This window comes from Agelaius tricolor, unplaced genomic scaffold (genome assembly GCF_023055355.1).
Source record: "Agelaius tricolor isolate 1412-34295 unplaced genomic scaffold, bAgeTri1.0.p SCAF_12, whole genome shotgun sequence".
In the NCBI taxonomy this organism is placed as follows: Eukaryota; Metazoa; Chordata; class Aves; order Passeriformes; family Icteridae; genus Agelaius; species Agelaius tricolor.
This window is the reverse complement of record NW_027269272.1, coordinates 6,468,038-6,491,217: the sequence shown is the minus strand read 5'-3', so window position 1 is coordinate 6,491,217 and position 23,180 is coordinate 6,468,038. Positions and strand designations below refer to the sequence as shown.

At 49.0% G+C, this 23,180-nt stretch overlaps 1 long non-coding RNA gene across 1 annotated transcript; it reads left to right on the top strand.

Annotated features, from left to right (window-relative positions):
• Window positions 1–677: 677 nt before the first annotated feature.
• On the top strand, window positions 678–5,660 carry LOC139594678 (uncharacterized). Its single transcript, XR_011680727.1, has 3 exons — window positions 678–1,444; window positions 2,463–2,506; window positions 3,298–5,660. It is a non-coding gene; the product is annotated as an uncharacterized lncRNA (long non-coding RNA).
• The last annotated feature ends 17,520 nt before the right edge of the window (window positions 5,661–23,180 follow it).

Below are 23,180 nucleotides of genomic sequence, written 5' to 3'. Positions count from 1 at the left end.
GGGAGTGAGCACAACTGGAATTTTGGGGTTCACCCATTGACATTTGGCTGCCCTGTGCTGCCTGGGGTGCCTCCCACAGCCCTGCTGGGTGCTTCCCCCAGAGGCTGGGCCTGACAGGTTAATGAGAAGTTGTTCTCCATGCCAGGCTCCTTCCTGCTTTGCTGTAAGGTCTCTGAATGGTGGCACGTGCTTCATTTATGTCTCCTTCTTCCTCCTGATCAGCACTTCTCCAGGTGTTTGGCACTTGCCAGACTTCTGGCCTCCCTACTCCTGCCCAGATTAACCTGCAGGAAAGGTGCTTTTGGGAATATTGCAGGTGGAATGGTCAGGAGGAAGGTCAGCACCCTGCTGCACTATCTCTCATGGATTTACAGCTTTCCAGCTCCTCCAGGAATGCCCTGACCTAATCCAGAGCCTGCTCTGTGTCATGGCCCCAGTGCTGAGCTGGCACTGCTGGTGCCTTTCCCAGCATGGAGAGGGCACTGGGATGATGGATGAGAGCTCCTGCAGGGGAGAGCTTGGTCCTGGTGCTCCTGGAGGCTCTCCAAGCCTGGCTTTGCAGTTGGCCAAGTGTTTCATTTGTTTTGATGCTTTTCATGTCTTTGGGCAGCTTGCTGTGTTTATTTTGGGGGGAAGGTCAGCACTCCCAGCTGATGCTGGGAGAATGCTCTGGGGGAGAAGCATCCCTGGAGACAGCCCTCCTTTCAGCAGCACATGGCAAAGCTCTGAGACTTCCCTTTCAGTGGGAGGCACAGGAGATATTTTGGACTGCAAGCTGTGGCTTTAAAAAAACCCACCCAGTAGTGATTTGAGGTTTCCTTCTTGAAGCCTTCCTGACTTTGAACATAAATTGCATCTGTTTTGGTAAGCAGGCTACCAGCAAGCCAGACCTGTTCCTGGGATTACTGTGACCACAGGTATAGCTGTTTGTTTTCCATATGGGATGACTTAGGCCCCTGCTCCCTGCCATTGTGTGCTTGGATTTTACCTTCCTCCACGTCGTGGCATTTTGGAAAGAGCTGCATGTTTTACAGAGCAGCTGTGTTGTCTTAATGCAGCTGGAACTTGTGTTTGTCTCGGGGCACAGCAGGACTAGGAAGAGGTTTTATTAGATCCTTCCAAGTCCCAATAATCTCTGAGTCTCTCAGATCTGTGGCTGTCAGCTGTGCTGCTCTCGCTCCGTGGGACGGGGTTGGAAGCTGAAGATGGGAAATCACTTGTGTGTGATCCTTTATCTGCTTCATCTCACAGCTACTGCTGCCCTCCTGGCTGTTTGTAGCAGCCAGAGAGCACCTAATTCTTGTATCCCAGACCTTAAACCACAGCCTAGCAGCCTCTAAGGGATCCTCCCTGCTTGGGGTGCTGTTTGTGGGACTGCTGGTGGCTCTGGATCCCAAGGAGCGTTCCCATCCCATCACCACCGGCTGCCAGCATCGGGATCACGGTAAGGCTGCTGCTCCCTGCCCCCAGAGTGTGTCCTGTGTGTGTCCTGCTGTCAGAGCTGGGCTTTGCTGCCTGCTTTTCCTCTTCCAGTTAGAGTCTCCCGGGTCCCCTGTGTTTGGATGTGCACTCTCTGACTGGGGTGAATTCCCTTGGTGCTAGCAAATGTTTTATTTCATTGCTGCACTCCCCTGCCTTGCACCTCATCCTGTGATGGGCACATTGCTGGATCAGAGATGTCTTGTTGCTCTCAGAATGGTTTCCTTTTCCTGCAGTGCATTCCTAGTGTATATTGCTACTGTCACATATTGCTGTACTGCTCTCCTCTCACCCAGTGCTGGCTGCAGTGGGCATGGGAGACATCCCACTCCTTAAACACCATTTGAGGTTTTCTCTGGCAGAGGTAATGTGAGGATCATGCAGGTCACTCTCTCTTCTAATTCCTTGTGTGTATCAGCTGTAAATTCACCTCCTGCAGCTTTTGCACCACGGCTCCATGAATGAACTTTTATTTTAGGCTTGTGTAGCATCTCCTGTGCTGACTGTACCCCTTGTATTTCAGTCTGTGCTTTCCCTTGGCATACAGCTTAGAACTCCCATTGTCCTCGTGCTGTTGTGACTGGTGGAGTTCTTTTAATTTGTCTGCATTTTGCTGCATCTTTGTTTCCTTCCTCTCAGAGCATCGGGGAGGTCTTTGTTGTCCAGCACACTCACGGCTGCTATGTGTCACCATGCCTCTGCTTGCTTGTTTGGGAGCTGCTTGTTTCCTAAAACTCAGCCTGGAAAGGGATGCAAATCACATCCTTGGGCTTCTCTGATCCATGTTCTCAGTAAATGTGCATTGCTGTGTTGTCCCAGCAGCTTCTTGTCCCTTTGTTTGGCTGCTTTTAACAATTCTTACAGAGTTTAGGGGAATACACAGGGGTTTTCTCCTTCCTCAGTTCTTTCATACAATTCTCTATTCAGGGAATTTCCTGCTGCTTTTTACTTAATTGTGGGTTTTTTTTCTGTTGTTCCCAAAGGCCACCCAGGGAGTTGGACATCATGGAGCTGGACACACACCAGGGTAGGTAATGGATGTGACCCCCAAAATTGGAAAAACCACATGGAAAGTCTGACTCAACCTGAAGGCTCTGGACCAGAGCAGGGAGACTTTCCCAGTCAGGGGCAAACCAGGCAAACTGTATTTTCTGATTCATGCCAGAGAGCTGCTCCTGGCCTGGCTTGGAGCAGTGTCCTGCATTTTGTTTCTCCCTCTGTGCCAGCCCATGTCTTTGCTCTCACAGAGGATCCTTGAGTGCCTTCCCTGAGCTGCTGCCTGAGCCAGCTTTGCTCAGCTCAGACTTCAGCAGATCCTGCATCTTGGTGGCATTTCCTGGGGCTTTGGCATCTTTTGTGCCGGGAGCAGGCAAAGCAAAGGGTCCCTCTGCGCAGCTTTGCTCCCCGTGGTGCCTCATTGTGCTGTTTGGCAGCGGGAAGGAGCATTTTGCCTCACTCTGCAGGGACAGAGAGGGGCACCTTTAGTATTTGATGTTCCTGTGGGTCAGAAATGTCTTTGTGGAGGGTGTCAGGGGGTTTTCCTCAGCTTGCTGCTGGTGTGCTGTGCTGCTCTTGGAACACGGCACAGGCTTTCCCCAGCAGCGTTTCAGCTCTTTGTTCTCTCCCTTATCCAGCCCCTCGGGTAATTGCCCAGTTTCCCCACAGTGAGCTAAAGAGCCTCTTATTGCTGAGCACAGCCCCTTTCATTGCTGCTGCTCAGGGCCAGGCTTTGGGATTCAGCCCTAGCCGTGCCTCCCCCTGTTCCTTTGGGTTTCTTCCTTGCCACGTTCACACCTTTCCACTTTCATGTGCCTGCAGGAGTCGACTCGCTTCTGACACCGAGCTCAGTCTCAAAACATAAAAGAAGAGAAAGTCGGGACAGAAAAGCATTGGAGCTTTCTTCTTCCTCCACACCTGCTGTTCCTGGTCGTCAGGCACTTCCAAAGAGGAGAGTTCTCCAAGTTCCCAGTCATTACCCCTTACATAAGCATAATATAGTGCTGCACTTCCTACAGGGAAGCTATCTATTGTAGCAATCTGTAAAACAAAAGCTGGATTGCTCCTTCTCCCATTGCTCCCAGAATCAAAGAGCTGCCTGCTGTTCCTCAAATGGGAAGGCTGAAAGCCTTCATCAGAGGGTAGTTCATTTTTACACGACATTTTTACACTCAAGCAAAACTGAAAGCAAGGCATAATTTGAAACAGCCACGCTCGCCATTAGAGCAGAACCACACAAATAAAATGCCTGGGATGATGGAGTTGAATATGTTGCAGTCAGAAAAATGACAGTTTGCAGGGAACAAGGAAAACTAGATGGATGAATGGGAATTAGTGAGCAGCAGACTTCCAAGGCAGACAAATCAAATTGAGAGCGTGGATCATTAGATTCAAAGGAAGCAGGTAAGGAGTGCACTAAATTGTACCTTAAACAACAAACCAAGGGCTCCAGCCTCCAGGGAGAGGGGATGGAACAGGGCTTGGGATATGGGAGAGACTCCCAGGTGTGTCCTGGCCACTGGGCATTGTGACCTCACCCAGGTCACTGTGTCCTTCACATCAGCTCCTGTGCTGGGGCGTGGCAGGCACTGGACATAGAGGATGCTTTGAAGATCTGCAGATGTGCCCAGCTCCAGAGGAGAGAGCTGAAGGCTTCCTGGATGGCCTGTCCTGGCACCTGTCACCTTCCAGGGCTGATATCCATTGTGTGGAGCTGGCTCTTTGCCTGTTTTTATCCCGGAAGGTGAAGGGATATACAAGGGGAGAAATTACTGAGTTGTTGAATTTTTAAAAATTAATTGTGCATGATTATACCCAAGGAAGTGGGGTGGAAGAAATACACTTCACATACAGCAGCACTTTGCAGATGTGAGAAAATGTGGCATGGTTTGGACCTGCCTGGAAACAGCTGAGCTGGGGGAATTTGTGTATTTTAAAAATAAAGCTCTTGTTATTCTTGGGCAAACTTTCAGGTCACTGTAACACAGAACTGAAGGTCACAATTCCTAAGAAGATTATGAAATGCCCCAGATACTCAGTGTGATAGTCTAGACAAGGCAACTGAGGGAGAGATGCTGAAGAAAGTTCCTGGGACTGGTACAGGAAAGAAAAGCCCTCAGGTCTCAGATTGGTACAGGAAAGAAAAGCCCTCAGGATGGAAAACTCCACACAGAGCTTCCCTTGATGCTTCTGCCTGCACTCTCCTGCAGAGACTGGTCCCAGCTGAGTCAAGGATAAAACTCATGGTCACAGGGGAACCACTCCCATTGGAATCCCATCTGGCTGAGGTGGAAGTGTCACTGGGTCTCACAGAGATGTATGAATGGAATGATAAGGAAAGTTCTCCAGCAGGAGCTGAAAAGCACCACCCTTGCTGGGAGTATAAGCCAACAGATGCTCTACAAAAGCAAAAGTGATCTGATCATTCCCACAAGAACCATAGAATCGTAAAATCATGGAATCGTTTGGGTTGGAAGGAACCTTAAAGCTCATCCAGTCCAACCCTCTGCCATGGGCAGGGACACCTTCCACTATCCCAGGGTGCTCCAAGCCCTGTCCTAGCTGGCCTTGGACACTTTCAGGGATGGGGCAGCCATCCCTTCTCTGGAAAACCTGTGCCAGGGTCATATTATAGGCCTGATATTAATGCTGTGTAATTGAGGGAGAGGCCTCCCCTGCTGTCCCAGTTTATCTGTGGTTATCCCAGGTTTAGCCACTTGAACCTGTTACTGAGCAGCACTGATCTGAACATGGCAGTTGTGAGGATTCTTCTCTCCTTCCTTCCTTAATTAATAGTCTCTTTATTTTATCAAAGGCTTCATTTGTTGAAGATGTTCAGCATGTCCAGAGCTTTCCCATTCCCTTGGCAGCCTCCCACATTTCACCCTGCCATCAATCCCATCCCAATTTGCTTGCCATGCAAGGTGTTCCCCTGCTGGTTTAGTTGGCCAGCCTGGGATGTGGTTCCTTCCAGCAGCTCTTAAGAAAACCCTTGCACATCCTTTCCTCCATTTTATCCCCTTTTTCCTTTTAGCTCTGGTTATTTGCAGCAGGCTCTGGCAGCTGTAAATGTTAGTTAAAGCCTTATTGATGCCCGGTGTTTTCCAGCCGCCTGGTGCAGCAGTTTATTTGGGTCTCCGGTGATGTTTAGAGATGCATTTCCTCTCATCTCTCCCAGCTATATTTTACTGTTTGCTCATTTGCTTGATGACAGTTTGCTGCTGGGTTTTGGAAGAGCTTTGCAGTGCATTATCTTGTGAGTTAATCCTGACCTGCTTCCTTGGCTCCAGCAGCTGCCCTGGCACGTCCTGAGCCGGACGCTGCTGCTGTCAGGAATTTTCTGCCAGGTTTTTGCTGTCAGTATTTTTGGCCATTGCTCTGTGTCATTCATGTCTGGATTAAGCTCCCCTGTGATATCCTGAGGGCAAGATGAGCTGTGTCACTGCACAAGGCATCAGCCTTGGTGCTGTTGGGGAGGTTCCTGATGGTTGGAGAAGCTCCAGCCCACGGGGTCTGGCTGGGATGGTTCTTGCTACGAATCCACATTCTGTGATTCTTGAGCTGTCCTAGGAGACTGCTTCACCTTTTTCAGGATGATTTAAAAGGATGTGCTGTTCAGGATTCCCACTCGAGTGTTATTTATTAGTTTTGTAGTGTCTTCCAGGCTGCTTTCTTCAGGCTAGTGTTGATTCCTTGGGGACAAAGGAAACAAAGGCAGGAGAACACTTGCAGGAGGGATAAAACAGGAGTCTGACTGATATCTTCTCTCTCTCTCTCCACGGCGTTTTTTCACAGATCAAAAAATCAATTAAGGGCGAATTTCACTGGGAACTCTTTAAACAATGTGATATTTCATTAGAGATTATTGCAGGCTCTTTAACATTTGCAGTCCAGGTGTGAATTACAAAATTAGCCAGATTTCTTTAATGATTTCCTCCGAGGTAACATTCCTCCAAGCACCCTGTGCCTGGAGCAAGCTGTGCAGCTGCTGCTGGAGAGGGGTGTTTATTGCCTCCCCCCACATCCTGATGGAGACACAAGACTGGAGGAATGGTTTTGATTGTGACAGCAGCCTGGCTGGGCACAGGGCTGTGGCCTGGAAGATGAGAACTGAAGGAAATAAGAGTGGAATGCTGTAGGAGAGGTAGAGAGGAGCTTTGAGATGAGCAGATTTGGGGTTGTTTCCCAATCCCTTCTTGAGCTGTTACCAGCACAAGCTTGTGCCTTTGTGAGACTTTCCTATGGCTTTCCAGGTCCTTCCCTTGTTCCTGGATCTGTCCCTGCTGCCATCTAAACCCCACAACACCGAGACAGAAGCACTCTGGAAGTGCCAGTGAGCTTTCACTGCCATCTGGATTCCTTGGGACATGTTGCTCCTTCCAAACCCTTCCCCTCCTGAAGGCACAAAGAGCTGAGCAGTCTGAGTCCTCTGCTCCAGTGCAACTCCCTCTCCATCATTAATCCTGCCTGGAACTTGCCCTTTTCAGTGCCCATTCCCTCCCTCGTCCATCTTGCCTTATTCACAGCCCAGTTATTGATCCTTATTTGGGGCTCATCTGTCTTAGTGAGCTCAGGGAGCCACCCCTGGCAGGGAGAGGAGCACCTTTCATTGCTTTCAGGGTGCTGTGCTTGGGTGGGAGGGAAATAGGTGAGTTTTGGGATGCACCACTGCAGGTTTGATCCAGCGGTTGCATTTCTCAAGTGCTGACTGCTCTCCCCACCTGAGCACCTGCTCTTCTTGGAGATGCTGCTTTTCCTTGCAAATTTTTCTTTTCTCTTAAACCCATCACAGCTGCAACAGCCCCATTACAGCAGCTCAGCCTCTCCTCCCTCTCCCTTGAAGTCAGTAAGACCAGGATTGGTCCTCAGGGCTCCTGTAGAACCATGCACATTTGTGTTTGTCCCACTCTGCCCCCCTTTTCCCATTTCTTGTCCCCTCACCACGGTTCTGCCTGCATTCTTCTCTCTCTGCACAGCTCTGCCCTGCCCCAGGAGATGATGGAAGGTTCCCTTGCTCACTGCAGTGAGGAAAGGCAGCTGATAAAACCCCACCCTCTGCACTGACCATAATTGCTTTCCTGGAGAACAGGAGGGAGAGGCAAACAGTTCTGATACTTTCCTTGAATACTCTCTTGGGCCCTAATTATTTTCAGCTTAGGATATTTTCTGTGTCAGGGAAGACTCATCTGTCTAATAATCCTTGCTGGATTTCACTTCCAAGTACTTGCCCAGCCCTGCCTTGAGCCACATGTAAACTTTCCAACCCCCTTTCCTCATAACCATCTTCCTTGATTTGCTGTGGATCTCTTTGATTGCTTCCCTCTAATGCTCCTTGTTCTGGGGCTGGACCAGGTGGTCAAGGAGCAATTGTGTACCTGAAGGGAGGTTGTGGCAAGGTGAGGTCAGGCTCTGCTCCCAGACAGTGACAGGAAAAGAGGAAGTGGCCTTGAGCTGTGCCAGGTTGGACACCAGCAGGAATTTCATGGCAAAGGTTGCTAAACATTGGGAGAGGCTGCCGAGGGAGGTTTGGAGTCCACATCCCTGGAGGTGTCCAAGGAGCCCCTGGATGTGGCACTCAGAGCTCTGGGCTGGGTGACACGGTGAGGATCCATCAGAGCTTGGACCTGATGGTCTTGGAGGACTTTTCCAACCTCAATGATCCTGGCATTCTGTGATCCTTCCCTGCTCCTCCAGTGACTCAAGATTTTTGAATCCCCTTCACCTGCCTCTTTTCTAGGCTGCAGCATCCCAACCCATTGGGTTGCTCTTCATGGAAAAGCCATTCCAGACCTGATAAAGTTCTTGCTGTCCTTCCAGGAACCTTTCCTTCTGTATTCCTCCTGCTTTGCACTGCTGGAGCCATGCAGGGACACATCCACATAGCTCACCTGCAGAGCTTTGGGGTACTTTGTGTTGTTTGAAGGAGCTGCATGTTTTGGAGGAGTTGGCCCCTACTTGTGAAGGTTTTTATTACATGAACCTTTTCACCAAAACGCCATTTTTTATGAATCCTGAAAGAGCACTCTCTGCAGCTTCCAATTACAATCCTGGCTGCATCTTACTTGAATGGTGTTTACTATTCAGGGTGCATTTGAAAATGCATTTTGGGAGGCATCTTTCAATTCATTTGTAGTGGCTAACATTATCCCTAATGCTGGAGGAAATTAAAAATGCTTCCTGCTTAGAGGCAATGAGTTGAAATGAAAATGTGCTGTGTGCTGGTCCATGGCAACATCACTGAAATGTCTGGATGTGGTGCCAGGTGCTGCTCTGTGAGTTCAGCTGTGCCCAGAACCACCTGGAGCATCTTTGGTGGCCTTTGATGGGAGAGCTGAGTGACCAAGCTGGGTCTGCTCTGGGGAATCTGCTGAAGCTGCTCAGTGCATTCAATGTTTACACAGATAATTTAGTTCAGATGGGCTGGTGGGGTCATGTGGGCACAGCTGTGTGCCCTGAGTGCAAGAGAGACATGGAGGGGCTGGAGCGTGTCCAGGGAAGGGAACAGGGCTGGGGAAGGGGCTGGAGCACCAGGAGAGGCTGAGGGAGCTGGAAAGGGGCTCAGCCAGGAGCAAAGGAGGCTCAGAGGGGCCCTTGTGGCTCTGCACAGCTCCTGACAGGAGGGGACAGCTGGGGGTGGTCAGGCTCTGCTCCAGGGAACAGGGACAGGACAAGGGGAAACAGCTTCAAGCTGGGCCAGGGGAGGCTCAGGCTGGATATCAGGAGGAATTTTTCCATGGAAAGGGTGCTCAGGCCTTGGCAGGGGCTGCCCAAGGAGGTCTGGAGTTCCCATCCCTGGAGGTGTCCAGGGGATGCCTGGATGTTGCACTCAGGGCTGGGTGGCAAGGTGGGGATTGGACACAGGTTGGACTCTATGGTCTTGGAGGGCTTTTCCAACCTTAATAATTCCATGATGTGCCATTTATTCTCTTCACCTCTTGGAAGTCCAGCAAAGTGCAAGGGGTAAAGGCTCAGGAGGATTTGGTTTTGGGAGCTGTGGTTTCATGACTTGGAAGGCTCTGGTTAACCCTATCAGGAGCACTGGCTTCGGATCAGCTGCTGGAATGCTGTTCCACTTCTGCTGAATTATCCAGATCTCATGGAATAGTTTATATTGGCTGAGGAAAAGGAGTCAGCCCAACATAAAACCTGTCCTGATGTGGTCTGAGCAGGTTTGGGCCAGCAGTGAGAGCCTGAACTGGGCCAGTGTGTTGTGTCCCCTACAAGGGGCACTGGGACAGGACTGACAATTCCATCCATGATGCCTGAGAGTGTTCCTGTGCCTGTGTTTGTATTTTCACCTTCCTGAAGGGAACGTGCACAAGTAGATAAAAACCTGCTCTAGTGGATTTCAGCATTAAGTCAAGAGACTATTGGATTTTTTCAAGGGCTCACACAACTCTCCTAAAAAGCAGGTTGTTATGTGTTAGTTTGGAGCCCTTTTGTTCAGCCTCAGGTGTTTTCATTCCTTCAAGGTATTTACTGAAAGGACAAGAAGAAAATGACTCAAGGTGGCACCATGCAAAAAATTCTGTGTTCAGCACAAGAGTGCTACATTTTGGCTTTTCCTCCAGCAGGAGTGGGATACCTTGCCCCTCTTTTGAGTCAAGTGTCAGATTAGAAGAGTAGAAAGAGGAAGAATAGCACCTCTAAATCAAAATCACTCTGAAAGAAAACACTGCAGAGCACAATTGTCCTTCTCTGTGTGAGGGAGAGGTGGTAAAGAAGGTACCATGTGTGATATGTGTTGGTTGTGTTCTTTGATGGTCTCATGGCATCAGCCAGGATGAAGAGACACAGAAACATGAGCAAACTTTAAATAATTCCTGTAATTGAATACAGTAAATGAAATGAATTCATTTCAGTTGTTCCTGCTTATGCAGCAACAGTATTTTTTTTTCTTCTCCTTTGCTTTCCCTTTTCTTTCTTTATTTTTTGTTTTGTTGGCTTTTTTTTTGTTTTGTTTTGTTTTTTTTTGTTGCTGTTTGTTTGTTTTTTGGAGTTTTTTTGCTTTGTTGTTTTGTTTTGTTATTTTCTTGTTGTTTTTTTTTGGGGGGGGTTGTTTTTAGGGCATATTTTTAAGGGGTCTAGTAAAGGATTTTAATGAATCTCTGGGAAATATTCCTGACTTGGTTTGTAATTCTGAATCCTGAAAGCTGCTTGGCTGGGAAACTCCATAAACCCTTACATTTATTTGAAATCTCTGTCCTGGAGCCTTGCCTTGGTATGGATGATGCATTTAAGCTGAGGGGAGGCAGAACAAGAAGAGCTGACCTCGTGTTTTGCACAATGGATTTTGCAGGCAGAGATTTAATAAGGGGAATTCAATATTTTTTATTCAAGGTACTGTTATCCATATGCTACTTTTCAAAACCTGCATCTCCCTGCAAATATCTCACTGTGCTTGTAGGTTTGTCTTGAGGTTTGATTTTTGCCTGGAAAGGGAAAGCAGAGTTAAGGTTGTTTATGATGTTTAACTCTGACTGCAACATCTCATTTGTTGCCTGGACTTGTTCAGGGGGTTTTCAGCACCACCTCATTACTGAATCTTCTGCTTTGCCACATGTACTGCTCTTCCAAGGGTCTCTTTTAGGCAGGTAAAGGCATTTCTGGTGCATTTATCTGGGCACTGATGGGCTGGGAGAGCTGGGGGGGGCTCAGCCTGGAGGGGATAAGGCTCCAAGGACAACTGAGAGACTGTTCCAGTGTCCAAAGGGGCTCCAGGAGAGCTGGAGAGGGACTTGGGACAAGGGGTGGAGTGACAGGATAAGGGGGGAATGGCTTCCAGAGAGTAGATTTAGATGGGATATGGGGAAGGAATTGTTCCCTGTGAGGGGGCTGAGGCCCTGGCACAGGTTGCCCAGAGAAGCTGTGGCTGCCTCTGGATCCCTGGAAGTGTCCAAGGCCAGGTTGGATGGGGCTTGGAGTGACCTGGGACAGTGGAAGGGGTCTCTGCCCATGGCAGGGGCTGGATGGGATGAGTGTAAGGTTCCTTCAGCCCAAGCCATTCTGGGATTCTATGTGTATGTGAACCAAAACTCTGCTCCTTTTCACCCCAAAGCACATTAAAGCTCTCACAAGTGCAGCCATCTGTGGCTAAAACAAGCTGAAATAGAAAGTTGTGGATGTGATTAGAAACATTTCATCATACACTGCACCATCCTAGTCCTGACCTCCAGAACTGGAGAGGAGAGCCTTGGTCTGGTGCTGCCCATGATGGGCTGAGCAATGGGATTCAGCCAGCACCAGCATCCAGCATCTGGAATGGCCTGCTTAGTCCTCAGGGATGCCATTTGTTCCTCTGTGCTTCCCTCCATTGTTTGAAGGTGGATAATCTCCCTGGTACAGTGGGTATTTGTTGTTGGACTTAGCCAAAGCTGCAGCAAAGCTCGGGGTGAAGGCAGGAGCAGCTGCTGAGTTGTTCCTCTGATGGATTCACTCAGCCCCCCCTGCTTTGTGCCCACTCACCTCTTTATTTTCCTCCCTCTCCCTTCCCTGCCATTTCTTTGCTGTCTTTATTCCCTTTCCTTTCACCTTCCCTGGCACCTGCCACCCCAATTGAGGAGCCACAATGGGAAGTTCCCCTTGCCCAAACACTGGGGACATTTGGTACTAGGTAGGAGAGAAGCAGCCAACAAAATGCAAGTTAGTTTTTATTCCAGGCTTTGATAGCCAGCCTGGATGACTGTCAGCTGGGACTTTTTGCTCCTGCTTCCCTTCCTTTAGGTGAAGGGGACAAATGAGGCTCTGGAGACAGACTCTTGGCCTGTCTGGATGTTGTAAGGAGTTCCTTGGAGCAATCCTGTAAAAGCACATGGCTTGTGTGAATCCTGAGCCCCTCTCTGTGCAGGGCCTGAGCAACACAGGCAGCGAGGGAAGAGCAGCAGCAGGAGCCTTCTGGGATGGGGAGCTGCATATTCACACTGAGATTCACACCCCCTGCTCTCAGCTCTGCTCAGGTGAGCACAGTAAATACAAACACAGGGGCCTGTCTGAGAGGTTTGAGCTCCTCAGGCTTTTGCAGGTGAGTGAAAGCTCCCCTCCCTCCCTGGCTCTCCATGGGAGCAGCTCCCTGCCAGGGCTGCAGCCAGCCCCACACTAACTGGGGCTGTCATCAACAGGGGCTCAGGCAGGGCTGGGGCTGCAGCCCACGCTGCCCCTTCCCTTTTGTCCCCCTTCCCCTCCTACCCTTCTTTTTGCTTCTTTCCCCTCTGCTTCTTTTCCTTTTGGAAAGAAATACTTTGTTTTGAGGCTATGAATGCAATCCTGCTCCCCTGAGCAGGAGAGGTGTCTCCCAGACTCCAAGTGACTCTGGAGAGGCCATGGGCAGGGCTCTGCTGCTGGAGGGGACAGTGTGACACTGGAGCTGGGTACAGGGTGTAAGGGGAATGATCCTCAGCCTGGAGCATCTCCTCTCCTCAGCCAGCCCTCCAGGAAAGGCTGGAAACCTGGTGCAATTCCCAAATCCTCCAGTCTCTGTCTCAGCATCCCTTCACATAATCTTTGATTCCTCATTTGAATCTTTGATTCCTCACTTGAAGATGGTCTCTGGTGCTGTGCCCAAAACAGGGTGGGTTGCTTTTGATTGGCCACTCCTGTTGGTCCCCAGAGGCACCAAACCTGTGCATTGATCATTTGTGTCATTTTGGGAAGTTTTTGGCACCAGGCTGGGCTTTGCTGGTGCCTTGGAGTGGCCAGGACTGGTTATTCCTCTTTCAGACTCCCTTATCAACAGTGACCAAATGGAAATAAGTCCTCAGAGCATCCCCAGTTTTAGTAGCACTCCTGACATTCCCTGTTTCTCCTTATTCCAGGGCTGTAGTGATTGTTGAGGTGATGGGATTCTGTGTCCTGCCACAGAGCAGCCCCTTTCCAGACACCTCTGTCTCCAGGGTTTGTCTGGGACACAGGAAATATCCACTCCCTGATGGCCCTGAGGGGTTCAACTGGATAAAAACTCACTACAGATTCCAGATTTTGGGCTCCAACTCTCGTATCTCTACTGAGATACCCTCCACACCTTTTAGCTACCAAAGTCATTGGATTTATCCAGATTTTTGGAATGTACCACCCAGCCACATCAGTCAGCACTAGCTCAGCTCTCCAGATCACACAGCTCCAGCCCTGCCCAGAGAGAAGTTGTTCCCTGTTCCTAATGTCACCTGCCAGTTTATGCCCAGAGCTCCTGGGGACCAAGTGTGGCTCCCTGTGCATCCAGCCCAGCACAAAAGGTGGAAGAAGGAAGAGGAAAGAGGGATGACATATGGAGAGATGGCTCTGAGCTGTGAGGAAGCCAGCAATTCCTTATTGATCAGCTCCAAAGGTGTTTGGAAGCAGCTCTTGGCCGGGGGGCTCTGCTCCAGGGCAGGTGCTGAGTGAGCACTTATGCCAGGAAAATGGGATTTTCTTAGGAAGGAGGACAGGGGCAGATCCTGGCCCAGCTTTGCTGTCTCTCAGGAAAAGGGGAGGATTTCACTCAGCCTGCTGCTGACAGCAGTGTTACTGACAGTGAGAGGGGGTGAGGGAAGCCTGAGCAGCAGCTTGGAGCTGTAAGGCTGAGCTTATTCTGGGCACTTAACCCCTCACTGCATCAAATTTACCGAGGGCTGGGCTGGGGCAAACTGGGACAGTGCTGCCCACTATTGGAAACCACCTCCCAGTCCCACAGGAATGCACAGAAAGGCTTTTCCCAGCCCAGGGCTGTTCCTTCCAGCCAGCAAAATTCATGGCTGGGGGGGTCAGGGAGCCAAATGCCACCAATGGGCTGCATAAAGGGCTGGCTGATTTTATGGCCAATAATAACATTTGTAGTTATACAAGCCATGCTAAGATAGGGCTAATCAATTCTCATGCTGCAGGTCAGCAGCTGATTGCTGCAGGGGTCAGCAAGGAATTATTTCCTTGCCATTTACAGCTTTATTTAATTGGCCAGATGCATTAAGGACCTTTTAATTATCTTTTTTCTCTTCTATCCTCTGAAGCATATGGAATTAAACAGTTCCAGGGACAAGGCTCTGCACTGGTAGGGCACCACTGCCTTGTCTGGGAGGGCAAATCCTGATCCCTTTTAAGGCTGGGATTTTGCTGGAAGTTACCAGGGTGGGTTTTGTTCCAGGAGGGGATATTTCAGCAGTGCTTCCTGGTAACTCAGAGGAAAATTCATTTGGCTCTTCAAAGCCAGTCCTGTGAGCAGGATCTGCTCTGAGTTTGAGTCCAGAGCAGGATGGGAATTTTCCACTGCTGTACTCGTTACACAGGCAAAGCAATTTCTGTAATTGTTGATTTTAGCTTCACTTTCAAAACCACAACAAAACCACTGGGAAAAATCCAAATTGAAGAGCTTTGTTTTGAGTTGAGTGGAATTCTTTGCTTTAAATGAAACCTGCAGTTAGGAGCCAATGCAGCACTGGAGGGTTTCTGCCAGGGCTGGTTTTGGGGAAAAGCCTGGAGATGCTCTGTGCCCTGGCACAGACTGTCCTCTTTGCAGGGATTTGTCCAGAGGCATCATTCCCTTTCATCAGCAAAGAGAACAGATTCCCTCCAGTGAAAAATGCCTTTTCCTCTTCACAGAGGACCTGCAAAAGAATTTTTCATTTTAGCTGCTTTCCACTGAAAAACTGTTTTTTTCCAGGGAGGATTTTTAAAAATTAATTTTCTCATTTGATTAAAAAAAAAAAAAGGCAGCAAATCTGTGCTGTTTAAAATATTCTCTTTAAATTAGAAGCCCCAGTTGCTGTGTGGGACTTTCAGTTGCCCTGGTTTGGATTGGAGCATCATAATTTTTGGATCAAATTTATTCCCCTTTTTTCTTGTTTGTTTGGGATATTTTTTACTGTGTTTTACAAATTGTAGGAATTGCTAACCTTTTGTCTTACTTTTGAGAGGGAAAGACATAAATGCTCTCCCTGACTCCTGCAGGACAGCAATTCTATTTTAATTGTAGTCCCTGTTTTAACTGGACACATTTATTAGGAAGGAAAGCTCTGATAGGGAAGAGGCTGGCACTGCCATGTGTGTCCAATCCTGCATTATTTACTGCAGCATCCCTGATTTTTAGCCACTTCTCTCTTTCTGCCTTCTGCAGGCTCTCGGCATATCCAGAAGAATTGTCCCTCTCAAGATGACTTGATGGTGGGAAAGGCAACCTCAAGCCAGCTGATGTGGAGTAGCCATGAGGTGCCTAATGAGGTGATTAGAATGATTAGGATAATGAGGCACTGATGTGAGATCCTGTGTTATCCCACTGGGACTTCCACCAAGGCACAGGAGACTGGAGGATGCAGCCAGGTAGGAAAGAGGAGCCCAGGCCGTGGTGCTGGGGAAGGAAGGTCCAGGGTTTGGGATCCTCTCAAGGCAGTGCTACCGTGTGCAGGCCATTGCTTTTGTTCTGGCTGCAGGGAAGGCAACTCAGTTTATTCCTGCTCCTTCCAATCCTGCCCTGAGAGTGAGGACAGGGGTCTTGTGGGGAGTCAGACCCTTCCTGCAAGCTGGATTAGGTGAGGAGTCTCCATCTCAAATCTGCAAGGTGGAAAAATCCATACCTAGGGCTGCAGAGTCCACACTGAGGGCAAACCCCACGTTTATTGCACTGTGTGTATCTCTGCCCAGGGTTTGACTTTGCCCAGGAAGGAGAGGGCTGCAGGCAGCTCGAGGGAGATGAGCTTGGCAAGCAGGAGAGCATTCCAAGGGCACCGTCCTGGCTGAAGGCAAGGCCCCGCTGCGCTGCTCCGCTCGGGCGCTCGCAGGGACACGTGTCCTTCTGTCCTGGCTGCTGTCCCCACCTGATGTCCCAGCACATCAGCACTCTCAGGCCCTTGTCACCTCTTATCTCCGAGGGTGGGGGCTGTTCCTTCCCCCCGTGCTCACAGCAGGGGTTGGATGTGGACGCAGAATTCCCAGGGAGTGGTGACACTCGCAAGGTCGAGCTGTCACCCTGAGGCTGGCAGAGCTGCTGGGCTGTGTCTCCATCCACAGCAGTCACACCTCTCCTTTTTACCTCTTCAGAGACAGCAATACATTAATTGAAGATTATTAATTAGATTAATTGTAAAACTTCCATGAATCGCCGCCTTCTAGTCTATAATCATTTGCCTTCCATGGCCAATTAGATGGGGCCACTTAAGGTTTTATCCTTTTTCAATATCAAGAAATCATTATTTTCATTGCTCAAAAACACAGACTGGGCAGAGTTGGGTTCACCTGCTGCAACCTGGACTTACAAAAATGCCCCAGAAAAATGGTTAATGAATTCCTCCAGTTGTTCTCTGCTGAGCACAAGGGGCTTTAGGGCTGCATTCATTTGCTCTCAGGCCAAAATCTCCTGCAAAAAGCTTTGCTGAACCTGTGGGTGGAGGGACCTTGGCTGGGTTTCATCAGTACCCTCAACTCTGCCCTGATTTTGAATTGAATATTCAAGTCATAGCTGAGTTCAGTAGTGCTGGTTGAATGGAGGAAGGGAGAGAGAGAGGGAGATTCAAACTGTTCTCCCAAGTGGGGAAAAAAATATGAAACTTAAAAATGCAAGTCAGTTCTTCATTTTGATGCTGCATAACTGTCTGTGTGGCTGGGAGAAGCAAGAGGACTGTTATTGCAGACAAAATCTCTATTTCCTCTAATTGTTCCTGTAACTTGATTTACTTTGGAAATACTTGGTGGATGCTTTCCTTATTTACTGTCTCTCCTCACTGCTATCACTTTCCCTGCCTTGACTGATGAAGCACATTCATAATTTCTCTCCATTTGGTGTGGACTCAGGAGCAGTTTGTGCAGATAAGGAGCTTCTGGCAAAATGGTTAATATCAATCTAGAACTGAATGAGTGATTTATGGGGGAGAGGCCGTGTGAAAGCAAAGACACACCAGATGGATCTGGGATTTCAAGAGCATGGAGGAAAATCTGAGCATGGTGAAGTTCTTCTGTAGATAGGAAAAGGAAGATGTTGGGAGGTGGGAGAAGCCAGTGGGAACGTTTCTTTTCTTGGTCTTTAGACCCTCAAGGCTCTGGTGAAATACCTCCAGGAGAATTTCCAAGTGGCTTAAGGGCCTCACTTGGCCATCCAGGCTTAACTAAGGTGGCATGTGGGGTACAGCATTACCCCCAGCACCCCAACAGACTCACATGCACGTGTTTGATCCATATCTGTTGGGATGGCAGGGAATGCAGACTGATTTCCATGACATCCTGAGAGGATGCTGCACCTGGCTCTCCTCAGCCTCCCTTTTCCTGCCTTCCACACTTCTGTGGGTTTTCTGCACACCTCAGGATCTTTAAGACTGGATTTCTCCTCCCACCTCCTGCTTCTGGAGGCAGGCACAAAGCCTTGCTGTCTTTCCACTCAGGTGTGTTCCTTGCTCAGCTGGTTCTTCTCTTCTTTCCCATCTATTTTCTTAGGACTTCCCGTGGAGCTTGGACACCTGGGCTCAGCTACAGCTCAGAGCTCCTGTCTTCCCTGGCCCATGTGTGCAGAGGAAGAAAGGAGGCTGTAGCAGCTGCTTTAATTTCCTTAGGTCTCCCCTCAGCTGCTGCCTCACAGCTCCAAGGGCTCCCACCTCAATCCAAACTAACCAATTTTTGGCCACGACGCCAAATCCATTCCGGATCTTATTTCCCATGTGTTCTGTGCAATGTTTTGTCTCTGGACAATTTTTCCTTTTAATTTTGCAGTGAAAATTACCTAAGCTGGCTGAAAGAAGTGTTTCAGAGCTGACTTGTTGATTGCAAGCCAGAGCTGAGGCCTGCCTTATAGAGATGTTTTCTTTGGGAATAATCAGCCCGAAGCCGGTCTCGGAGGAGGGTCGCAGATGAGAGCTATCAGCAGAGGGGTTTATGGAACACAAGGCTTGCACTTCAATTTCAATGCAGATAAAATCTTCCATGTGAAGAGGATCCTTCCCTTGTCACTTCTGCAGAGAGAGATTTTATTAACACCAATTGCGTGGAAACAGGGGGCGGCCGCGGTGCCCCCACGGAGATAAAAAGACATTAATGCACTTAGGCTGTGACAGCAGAGAGCAGCTGGGTTTGGTTTATGTTCCTCTGGACCCCAGGGGCACTTCTGCATGAGCAGGGCGGGACTTTGGGGCCGAGTTCAGTGGCTGATCCCTCCAGCAGAAATATCAGGTGGAAAGGCTGGGAAGGAGCAGGAGCAGTCCGGGATGCAGAGGGTGAGTGGCAAGGTCTCGAGTGGCCCCAGCTCTGTGGCAGTGTGGGTAAGGTGTAAGACCTCAGGATTGCTGGAAATGGGATGTTGAGTCTCAGGAGGGGCAGGTGATTGTGGGAAAATCCTGCCTGGATGCTGTGGTGGTTGGATGCTGGCATCCCAAACCCTTGTGGGGTTGTTCCTACTGCTCCAGTCACGGTCATGGGTTGTGTATCCTGGTTTTCTCTTTCCAACAGAGTCATTTTCACTGTCTCATGTTACTGTTGGACCTGGAGCTGAGCTTTAGCCTGACCCACACAATGGATATGGGAAGCTTTGGGAAAGGATTGTCCTTGATGTGGGACACACATGAGAGTCCTGCACCCATCGTAGTTTCTCTTACAGGATCCCTGAGCAGGAGAAGGGCTGTGGCCCCATTTCCAAGCCCCATGCCCTGGTCCTCCACAGGGTGTGGTTTTGCTGAGGCTTCCCTTTGCCAGCTCAATCCCAAACTCCCCTCATTCCATGGGGCTGGGTTTTAAAGTCCCACTGCATGTGCTGCTCCTGCCTGGCACAGCCAACTCTGGGGATGGATGGATGGATCTCCCAGTCCTGGGCAGGAAATGGACAACACCCACTGGCTGCCTGATGGATCAGCACATCTCCTTCAATCAAACAGACTATTCTGATGAGCCTGCAGCCAGTTCCCTGCGTTTTGGAGCTCCTGGATCCTGCTGATGGGGGTGGGAGTTGCTGCTGGAAAAGCTTTCTCCTTCTTGGTCATCTAATTTGGAGCTTTCCAATAAATAGGCTGCTCGACATTTTTTGATATAAAGGTCAACATCGTCTGGTAGACTCGAGGACTTTAAGATAAGTGGAGGAAATGGCATAGGGAGGCTGATTTGATAATGATCCTAATCCTGTGTCTGATCTCTGATAATGATGGTAACCCCATCAATGTATGCTCATGTCACTGCAAATGGGGCTCAGATCATTTTTGGCAGAACTGATTCCTCTTAGCACAGAGTGGCTTTGCTGGAGGCTTTAACTTGTGCAAGAGCTGCCACACAGAATGCAGAAAAGGAAGCTTAAATTGTTTTTAGGAAAAAAATCAATCAGAGCAAGTGTTTTTGGCTAAATAAGGTCTCAGTCTCCTGAGTCAGCTTTCCCAAAGCTGTTGGTGTTTGCTGATGAATTATTGTGGTCATGAGCACGCAGCTGGCACACCAGCCAAAGTACAGCTATGGGTGGAGACTCATTTCAGAAAACACCTTAAAATTCCACAAATCCTTTTATTCAGGGCAGACCAGGACAAGGACTGCCCCCTTTTTGGTGCTACTGAGGAAGCTCTGTGCTTTGGGAAAGGTGAGAAGTGGTTTAGCACAGGGATTCCCTCCATCCTCCCAGGCTGTGGGGAACAGATATTGAAGCATCTTTCATGCTGTGTGTGTTGGAGATGTTTTGTGGCCATTGTGTGGTTTTTAGGAGTGCTGAAGGCAGAGCAGAAGGAAGTTTAGGAGGAAGTTCTGCCCCTGTAGACCCTGGCAGTGCTATGTCAGTGAGCTGTTGCACAGCACACACAGGGAATGATGTCCAGAGAGAAATACAGATCCACAGTGCACTTGGAATTCCTTTGAGGACTCTCACAGCAGAGCTCTGCAGCATCCAGGGATGTCTGGGGAGATCAGAGCTGCCAGGGCCTGGTTTCCACTGTGCCCTTTTGCTTTGCTCTTGTGAATGCTACTTAAAGTTTTCCCAAGTTAGGGATAAGTTAATTCCATGGTCCTCTTTTCCTGAAGGACCCCAATGCCTGGATTATGTTTTGCTCCCAGATTTCTGGTTTCTAATCTGATATATGGCACCAGTTCTCAGGGAACTTGCATTTCTCTTGTCCCCTTGAAATGCCTGGTTGTTTTTTGACTCCAGAGCTCTCTGTGTGACATTCTCCTAACAAGGCTCTCCTGGGGCTGCTTTCCCCTCAATACAATTTGTCTCTGGGGGTTGTGACATGCATCCCACGGTCCCACAGCCTTTTTCTCTTTGGCCTCTGATCTCTGGCAGGTCTGTGCTGAGAGCTGATTGCCATCTCTCCTCAGGTGGATCACTCACTGCTTTGTAACTGGCTCGAGCCAAGGGGCTAGAGATATTGGATTCCTTTGATAAGGCACCAGAGTGACACACTGATATCTGAGCCAAAGCACTGAGTAAATGCTTTTCCCATCTCCCTCCATGGTAGACTCCCAAATCCCAGCAGAAGCAACTTCTTTCTATTACTCAGCTGTTTGCTAGCAGGAATTATCTGCCCTAGCAGGAGATAGTTTGTGCTCTCTGTGTTTGTTAGGCTCCTGCTATCGCTCACTCCTGGTAGAGAGAGGCATAAAACTCCTTCCAGGTGACTTTTGCAGAAAAAAATCAATTGTTTATCAACATCCTGGCAATCAATGGATGCAGTGATAGGTGCAGCTGTCTCTATTGGAGCTGAATCTTGATTGCTGAGAGGCCAGACCTGCTCCTAAATCCACCCAGGCCTGGAGCTGGGCTGGAGCTGTGGGCCCAAAGCCTGGAGCCAGATCCTTGGAGAGTTTCCTGGTGCTGTGCTGAGCCCTTCCCCTGCTCAGGATGTTGGTGCTGATTGCTCTTGTGCTCATTCTCTGTGGGCTGTGCTGCTGGAGAGAGCTCTGGATGCTCTCTCAGAGCCAGGGGGGCTCTGCTCCCTGGGTGCTTCTGCACCAAAGTTTCACTGAAGAGGTGACCCACAGCACAAAGCGCTCACCCCAGAGGAATTCATCACTATTTTACCTGCCTGTCCATCTTCACTAAGCCTTTTGCTGAAGAATCCTGTCTTGTATTTTGTTCCCAGATTCTCTTGGCATCTGGCCTTAGTGGCCAGAAGGTGGGCCTGGGGGAAGATCTCTCACAGGGCTTAGGTGGTCCTGCTGTGACTGGTGATAAATTTGCTTTCAGCTGCTTTGGTGAAAAGGCCAGCTTGGAGCAACCTGGTCGAGTGGAAGGTGTTCCTGCCTTTGGGAATTGGATGTTTTTTTAAGGAACTTTCCAACCCAAGCCTTTCTATGATTTTGTATGAACATCTCTACACATCCATCTCCTTCCTTCTGAGCTACCCCTGCCCAGCTGGTCCCATTCCCTGGGACACCTGCAGCCTTTCCCTCTTGCTTGAAGCTGTTACTTGATGTCTCATTAAACAAGACAACTTAAAGATGTCCCTATCTGCAGAGCATTCCAGAGCCAGAGTCATTCCTGAGCCAGAGCTCCAGGAGCGTTTGGACAGCGCTCTCAGGGACAGGATGGGATTGTTGGGGTGTCACTGCAGGCCAGGGCTGAGGGCACAGTTGAGGGCTGGATAATGCTTGTGGGTCCCTTACAACTCAGGAGATTGATTCTATCATCCAGTTTTGAGGTGTCCATGTGGCCAAGGTACCCCTTGACAGAGAAATATGGATAGGAGTGGAAGAGTTAACATCAGCAGCTCCCAGGCACGCTGGAGAGTTACATCATGTTGCTGTGGAAACTAACTTTGTGAAAGCATAGTGATGTATGGGAAAGCTTTGGGTCAGCGGGTAATAAATTCTGTTTAAAAAGTGATTTTTTCCCCATCTGCTGATGTAAACATCATTAAGAGAAATGACGGCTGAGAGATGGATTTCTTTTTATATCAATTTTCAGACAAAGAAAATAATTTTTTTTTATAATAAAAAAGTTGCTGGAAATCAGAGAGTGCTATAAATAATGAAATAAAGAAAAAGCACCGGTGATGGAACAGAAATTTTCCCTGGTGATTGGTTTACAGCTCTCTGTGATTTAATGGGAACTTGCAGTTGCCTGTGGGAAGCTGCAGCAAAGCCCTGGATGGGCTCTGTAAAATGATACTTGACAAATTGTACCATGAATCCCAAACTTTGAGGGCTTTGGGAGCACCCTTGTCCTGGAAGTCCCCTCTCATCTGCATTTCCCTGCTGCCATTGAAGGGTAAGTTTCCAACCTGCCATGTTGTCATTCAGATTCTCATGAAGGTGTGGGGTTTTTGGGTTTGTTTTTCACCCTTTGGGATCCAGGAGGGTTTGAGGTGAGGCAGGAGAAGCGTCTCAGTTTACCCAAAGCCGTGTGACAGTCCCAGCAATGGCAAGGGTGCCACTGGGAATGCAGACAAGGGTGTCACTATGATGAATGGGGTAATTAATACGCAATTAATGTTCTTCAGAGCATGGCTCCAGCTTTTCTCCCAGCCAGGCACTCAGCACAGATCTGCTTTCTCTGGTGATCCAGGCTCAGAGCAGCTTGGAATGATGGAGATGATGTTTCCAGATCTCCCCTTGATGCCACCAGGATGCAGCTCTGCACTGGCACTAAAGCAGGGAGTCTGCTTCAGAGGGAAGGAAATTCCAGGGTGAGTTTTTCACTAATTGCTGGGATTTGAAAGGATTCTGTGGATTGTCCTTGAAATGTGTGCTCTGAAATGGCCTCCTTTGGCAGCTTCTCCATTCCCATCCCAAACTCCCTGAAAGCTGGCCCAGGTGCAAATACTCTACCTGGCACCACAAATTGACGTTTC